Source organism: Rhipicephalus sanguineus, chromosome 11 (assembly GCF_013339695.2).
Source record: "Rhipicephalus sanguineus isolate Rsan-2018 chromosome 11, BIME_Rsan_1.4, whole genome shotgun sequence".
Classification (NCBI taxonomy): domain Eukaryota; kingdom Metazoa; phylum Arthropoda; class Arachnida; order Ixodida; family Ixodidae; genus Rhipicephalus; species Rhipicephalus sanguineus.
Window position 1 is genome coordinate 83,029,668 of NC_051186.1, and position 8,256 is coordinate 83,037,923.

The window sequence follows — 8,256 nt, forward strand, 5'->3', positions numbered from 1 at the left end:
AACGCGAGAGGCAGAGCTCGGAGCTTGAGCCATGAAGCATTAAGAATAGGGTCTACCACCAGGGGCTTGAGGCAGCTTAACAAAACAGTGGAAAAAACCGCCCGGGACGCCCGAAAAGTGGTGCAATGAGCTTGATGGAGACCGGGGTTAAATATATGTGCCAGATAGGGGGAAATGTTTTTGTCCAGAGCTGGCGCCAGACCGAGCTCTGATTAGGGGTAAGGAAGTAGCGAGGGGCAGTCAAATCTCGTCTGCCTTTTTTGTAATATGGCGTAATCTGATGGTAGGTGCAGCTTCCCTCTTCTGGTTTTCTTTTGTGGGTTTGGGTTAGTGCTTCTCCAGGGTCCGGATGGAAAGACATCGAATATGGGCATTCAAGCGCTCATTCCCGGGGATACACTCATGCCCAGGCATCCACGTGATAGTCACCGGATGGGGAAGCGAAGGAATGGTTCGTAAAACGTCGGAAACTGTGTCTCTCACTGCAAGGAAGCACTCAAATTGTATGGAAACGAAATGGAGCAGAAATAAGGGAGCCGGCAGTCTCCCCTGCGCTGATACTGCCGAAGCGCGCCCTGGCGGCGCTCGTTAGTGTCATCATTCAGTACTTCACTTCAACTCTCCAAGACGGTGGCACCACCCCACGCGATCAAGCTCGCTTTGAAAAGACGCCTCTTCCATAGGAACACGAGGTCTCTTAGAAAAGTATCCGGCCTTTTTCTTTTAGCGAACACCTGATGGATATGAAAGTTGCTGCGATTGTCCAGCTGATTCGCTGTGTCTGCGACAGCGTTTCGTGCTGCATTGAAGCTACGTACGTAGTCTCGGTGTTGACGTATCCTTTCCGGAAGTGTTTCGTCTGGTCATTCAGTAATAATACGAAAAAGGCAAAATAAAAATAATGGAACGCAATGACGTACGTAGCTTCAATGCAGCACGAAACACTCTCGCAGATCGCAGCGAGAAGCTGGACCATCGCATCAACTTCGACGCCGCCCGGGTCGTCGAACGGAAGGAAGCCGCACCAAAAGACAATTCTTAGAACGTTGACATATTCAAACGACAGCTAGAAACATTGACCGGTCAACAGGGGCACTGCCGAGCGTGTATATGCATGGTCTCCAGAACCAATGGAGAAGAAAACTCATTAACAAGAGCGGCGGGGAGAACGACGGTGAAGAGAGAGAGGGAGAGACTAAAAAGTGCTAGCTTCAGAGCCGACCGGACAATCACCTTCTGAAGAAGGGACTCGAACCGTAAGGTCAGCTTTTTAAATTAAAAAGAAAACTAAAGACAAAACGTGTCTGGAGAGTCTTTTTATTTTTATAACTTCACCCTACCAGACAGGCTGCTGTCGAATGTTCACCTTTCAATTCATATCCGTACATCACAAATCATCATTGAATAAACGCGAATTCAGTGTTCCCTTTCATATTGCTCGTGACTCCGGAGATGCCGTCTGTAAACAATTAATAATATGAAAAAGGAAAAATAAATATAATAAAACGCAATTTGATCGAAAAAGAAACTGAATAAGTAATCACACACGGAATCACAAACCCTTCTCCGGCTAGAACACAGTACGATAGCACCAATGAACTATCGGTAGTTACAAATCGAAGCCCATATTTTGGAGGGATTCCTTTAGTATTGTTTTTCTTTGCTCTGAGAACCTTCGGTATTTCAAAGAATACTACACACAGCTATCGGCAGTCAAGCGGGCCCGCCACGCAGCAGAGAGACTTGGTCTTTCTGTTCCGACGTGGGAGCGGCCCGCAACGTGCTAGGGCGCGTTCCGAGGGACCGAATTAAAGTTTATTCATTTATACAGATTCAGTATCATTGCATTTGGCATTAAGGTGACTGTGCCTGACCGGACCTGTGAATGTGAAAGTTCTGTAAGTGGATGTGGGAAGCGGGGGGGGGGGGGGGGGGGGGAAGAACTCGGCATCGTAGTCTGGCAATTCATATTTCTGCCCTTGTTCTGTAGCACCATCGACTCTTCCAAGGATAATTAAGAAAAGGAGAATCAGTTGCCGACAAAGAAGATTTAGCAAAGTTACCAGACGTGGCACATTCTTCTAATCGCTCCCCAGAGGCAAACGACAACGTCGGCAATATAAAATTACTGGACCATCGTGAAATGATTCTGCGAGCGCAGTATCATTTCACGGTGGTCATTCCTGGCGAACCGGCTCTGCAATAGCCACTGGAGCCATGAACGAGGGGCTCTACCACAGCAACCAAGCAGCGATATTTTAATACTGCTGCTTCTCCTTCTCTATCTCTCGCCAGGCTTGCGCCATAACCCAACGGGCATCAATATTTAGAGTTGTGTTTAATCAACGCATAATCAGTTATCGCGTTTGAACCGTGAATTTATCATGCGCCACACAACGCCAGCACCGATCTTTACTTACATTCCTTCGTCTCCAAGGACAATTGTTGTTCGATGATCTGCTTTTCTGCAAGGCTTTCGATTTACTCCACGAAGCTTCGCCCTTCGCCTCAACCCATTCCACGCGATAATGCCATCAATTGCGCTGCGGGAAATGTTCGGAAAAAAGATAGAAAAAGAGCTCGCCATGTCCTATTACTTGCGCAGACCAGCTATGCAGCGTGCATTAGAGGTTAACGCAATTTCTGAGACACGCTCAGAAATATTAGAGCTTGGTATATTCATTGCAACCACTATTTAAGAATGCTTTCGATTCAATTGTTTTATTCCCAAATACTAACCAGCTGTTTGCCCTTGCCGTGCAACCCTTCAGAACCTTCCTCTGTTTGGTGGAAGAGCGCATAATCTCAGACCACTCCATCTACTCTGAAAAATTATGGTGCTGAAGGTGAGGAGAGGAGGCTTGGCTGTTTGCAACTTTCGTAACACAGTGTTGACGCCACAGCACGCGCATTATCTATGCAAGACGTTAGTTTGCGCAAATTTCCTGAATAATATTATCAACGTCACGTTGATGAATTCACGTTTGTGAAGCGGCTGAATTCATTTATCCCTGTTCGCGTTACACTTATGTCATGTCATGCCACCTGTTGTTAACGAATGTTAAAGGCAGACATCGAAGGGGCCATGAGAGCATCAACTCTTGTGCGGATAGATAGATAGATAGATAGATAGATAGATAGATAGATAGATAGATAGATAGATAGATAGATAGATAGATAGATAGATAGATAGATAGATAGATAGATAGATAGATAGATAGATAGATAGATAGATAGATAGATAGATAGATAGATAGATAGATAGATAGATAGATAGATAGATATGGCAAAAAGGTGTTCGGTACGTAAGGAAACGCTTCACATTGATTGAATGAATCTGGAACCCAAAAATATTGGGTTATTTGTCATTTTATTTCAGTTCAACGTACATTCCGCTTGGACACCTATTCATTACAAAAACATGGCACCCCCTTTTCCTATTCAAGTCCTGTGGAAACTTCATGTCCAGTTCATCTAGGCATGTACGGGTGCTCTCTTTTGCTGCCGGCTGAAACGAGAGCAAGTGCCATTGGAATTTGACAAAACCACAAGAAATGTTAATTCTTCTGTGGACGCATTGTCATCGACCGATAGTGTACGTACTACAGTATACGGAAGTGCATATTTCACATTTGTAACAGCGGATCAGCTTAAGTTCAAGGTTGGTCTGTGAGGCGTTGGCAGAAATCTCCTATGCGGGTATAGGCCAAGCAGCTTCCGGCATCGCCGGTCACGTCACACTTTAAAAGTTTCTTTTACAACTTGCTTAACGATGCAATAATTATGCTGTTTAAATAGTATTTCATTTGATGTTCTATTCTTATTTGTATATTGTTTTGAATCATATCCTCATTCCATACTATAACACTTATTGGTGTGATCGTGAGACGTGTTACGGTTGATACAGTATGCCAGTCAAACATTTTTACGAAACTTTGTGTATTGTTCATGCTTTCTTGTCATTATTGCCCCAACAGTGTTTTGAATTTTCATCTGTAATATGCCGTTAACCACAGTAATGTGGAAAACATGAATGCGAAACAATTAAAGGAATCATCAAATGTACTTACGACACTTTTCGCCGCATTGAGTTTTGTTACAGTAGCCATCACCCGTAGCAAGCCATGCTCGCGCAGCAGCCATAACGGGTGCAGAAAAACCGTCTATAAGCGATTTCGCACATTCCCGGACGTCTGGTAGGCAGACTGGACACAGAATATTTTTCGTTCTCTTTCGTGCTGCATTTTCCTTCAAGTGAAAAAATAGAAAAGCACAGATATAACTTTTCCAATATCGAAAAGTCTGCTAAAAGTGTAAAAGCAAACAATGTCTTTTTGTTTTGTCAGTAGTGACACAAACCGATTTTTGTATGCTTACAATACGTCATTTTACAAACGCCCTCACAAACACCTGGAAGCCCACCACAGTGAAACAGTGGTGACGGTGTTCGGCTGCTGAGCCGCAGATCGCGGGTTCGATCGCGGCCGCGGCGGTCACATTTCGATGCAGATGAAATGCTAGAGGCTCACGCTAAGCGTGTTGCTTTGCGAGGTCTTCGCACCCTAGGCTGTGTTTGCAGAATGTCTAGAGAATTCCGTTCTCCTATGCCCTTCCGGAAGTTGTACACCACGCTATGTCTTCGTCAACTTGGGTATACATCTGTGATCTGGAATGGCATTTCTAATTCCAGCAGCAACGCCATTGAGCGAGTCAGAAAAAATTCGTAAGCATTTACAACCATCGTTTCGCTAGAAATGACTCTGGATCTCGTTCTAACGCTGCTAGATTATTATCATTCCCATCACTTTGCTGCCGACGAAATCGCGCTGATCTGTTATTTATTTACAAGCTTGTGCATGGTATCATATCTTGCCCTGTACTGCTCAACTGTCTTAATTTCCGAATTCCACATAAGCTGACCAGAGAGAATAGACCTTTTCATGTAACCGCCTGCCTCTGTGAACATTCAACCATTGGCAGGATACAACGTCTCTACAATGCTTACTTCTTAGAGCTCGATGTTTTTCACAGCTCCCAGTCGTTGTTCTGCTCCGAGCTTTGCATTGTACTTACACAGCCTCGTACACTGTTGACATTTCTTTTTTTTTTTTGCCTGCGCATAGTTGTATATGTGCAATTTTATAACGTTTTTTATCTCTGATATTTTATTATGAATGTTGCCCTTTGTTTTGTTTTTTCGTGCCCCAGTACAAAGACCTTACGGTTCTTCCTGGACACGTTAAATAAACGTTTGATTTGATTTACTGGTGTCATGATTTCAAAACGCCGTATGTTACGCGTCGACCACTGAGAGAAAAAACGTGTTTTACACTACCGAGGTCTTCTACCAGTTCTAGAGAAGCGTACAGAAGTGTATATATCACTAAAATCTTCAATGAACTGCCGCAAGAGTTTTTTTCGGCTACATCAAAAGTGCAGTTGAAGAAATTATTCTATGAGCTGTGAAATTACATTGGGTATGGTCTACTTCTATGTAACATATGCTCTTGTCCCCTGTTTGCTCTATTTTTATTTACTGCCAGTAAACAAGCTCTGGTGTCTATTATCCGCATGTTCGTTGGCAAAAACAAAAGCAAAAAAATGTTATTTTGTGACCTGTAACCGGCTCTGCTGGGCCTAGTCACGCAAGTCTTCGAAGACTTCGACAGGCCTGTTTCTTGGTACTTTTCATGGATGTGTACAATAAAGTAATATTATTATTATTATTATTATTATTATTATTATTATGTTCTCCATCCAGCGAGTGGAAGGAAGAGTTCAGCTCCCTTCGAACTCTCTCTAAACGCCTATATAAACGGGATCATAGTTCGTATATTGAATTCTTAGAAAAAAGCGCCTCTGACAGGCCGGCTGAGTTTTGGAAGTATGTACGTAAACGGTCCAGCAAAAGCGGAGAGTCCTTCAGACTACTGGACTCAAATGGGGTAGAAGTGCATGCCGTCGCTGACTGTTTTGCCACGCATTTCTCATCCGTTTATAAGGCCTCAGACTCTAGCACTGATATCAGACAACAGCCCAAGGCGGTTAGCTCATCCAGTGCTTTGTCTCTGGATGAAAATCTTATCTGCGAATGCATTAAGCGCTTAAAACCATCCTTATCATGTGGGCCAGATGGCATCCCCTCCGCCATACTAAAAGCATATGGTAGTATATTTGTCCCAGTACTAACTACGATATTTAATAACTGCCTGGACACTTCCACATTTCCAAGCATGTGGAAAACTGCTCGTGTTTTTCCAGTATTTAAGTCGGGCTCTAAAACAGATGCTTCTAATTATCGCCCGATTTCTCTACTATGTGCCACATCAAAGATCTTCGAGCTGGCTCTTCACGACATATTGTCTTTTAGTGTGAAAAACTCATTGATTCCTAATCAACATGGTTTTCTCGCTGGCCGCTCAACTACCACAAATCTTGCTAGTTTCATGACGCAGATCTCCACACCTATTTCTCGGAGAGGACAGGTTGACGTAATTTACTGTGACCTGAGCAAGGCTTTTGACGTAGTCAGCCACACGCTGATTATGGTTAAACTTGCGCACTTTGATGTTGACTTGTCAGTTGTGAATCTCCTGCAGAGCTATCTGCTCAATAGATATTGTTATGCTGCCGTAAATGGCCAAACGTCTTCTTTGTATAAAGTGACTAGTGGGGTCCCTCAAGAGTCGGTATTAGGCCCACTCCTATTTTTAATTTACGTTAATGATGTTTCTTTTGCCATTCGTAATTCTTCTTTCCTCTTGTATGCCGATGACATCAAGATTTTTAAGGAAATTCATTCAGTTAACGACTGTCGCTTGCTGCAGTCAGACTTGCGCTCTTTTTCCGAATGGTGCGACGGTAATAACCTTTCTCTGAATACCTCGAAGACAAAATTCATGTCTATCACTCGCAAAACATCTAGCGTGTCATTTCAATACTCTGTCAATTCTGTGCCGTTATGCAAGGTTTATGAAATCAGTGATCTTGGTGTTGTTGTTGACAGCGCGTTAAACTTTTCTTCTCACGTTAAGCGTGCTGCTATGCGGGGCCTTCGTTCTCTCGGATGTGTTTGTAGAATATCTCGAGAATTCAGGTCTCCCATGGCCCTACACAAATTGTACACGGCAATATGTCTTCCGCAACTTGAGTATGCGTCCGTGATACGGAATGGCATTGCTCAATCCAGCGGTAACACCATTGAACGAGTCCAGAAAAAATTCCTAAGCATGTATAACCATCGCTTTGCTAAAAATGACTCTGGATCTCATTCAAATACTGCTTAATTATTATCACTGCCATCACTTCACTGCCGACGAAATCGTTCTGATCTCTTATTTCTTTACAAGCTAGTCCACGGTATCATATCCTGCCCTGTACTTCTCAATTGTGTTAATTTTCGAATTCCGCGTAAGTTAACCAGAGAGAACAGACCGTTTCATGTACCCGCCTGCTTCTTCCAACACTCTACTGTTCACAGAATACACATTCTCTATAATGTTAATTTTCTCGATCTTGACGTTTTCCAATAGTCCACAATCATTGTTTTTATCCGAGCTTTGCACTGTCTTGACATAGTATGGCACAATGTACAAAGTCTTCCCTTCTCCGTCTTTCCGCGTAGTTGTATATGTGCAATATAATTTTTTATTCCCCTTCAATATTTCTCATATTGTCCTATTTTACTCCTCCCCTTTTGTGTTCATTTCTCTTTGTCTACGTGTTTTTGCTCTTTTTATTTCTGCAGACTGTCTGTTGTGTATTGTTTATTTTTATTGTTTTTTTTCGTGCGCCTGCACAAAGGCCTCACGGTTGTTCCTGGGCACGTTAAATGATTGATTGATTGATTGATTGATTGAATGATTGATTGATTGATTGATTGATTGATTGATTGATTGATTGATTGATTGATTGATTGATTGATTGAGTGAGTGAGTGAGTGAGTGAGTGAGTGAGTGAGTGAGTGAGTGAGTGAGTGAGTGAGTGAGTGAGTGAGTGAGTGAGTGAGTGAGTGAGTGAGTGAGTGAGTGAGTGATTATTATTATTCGCGTATTGTTAGATTTTGTCCCTTTTAATTCCCTAAAGCAGTACAATAGTATTGCCAATTCCGGTGGTAACGTCTTAGATCTGTGTATTCATAATAATCAACCTATCGAAGTATCACTCTCTCACATCTGTCTTGTTCGTCCTGACAAATTTCACCCACCACTCAAACTAACACTCTGCATTTCACCAGAAGAACCAAGGTTTCCCAGA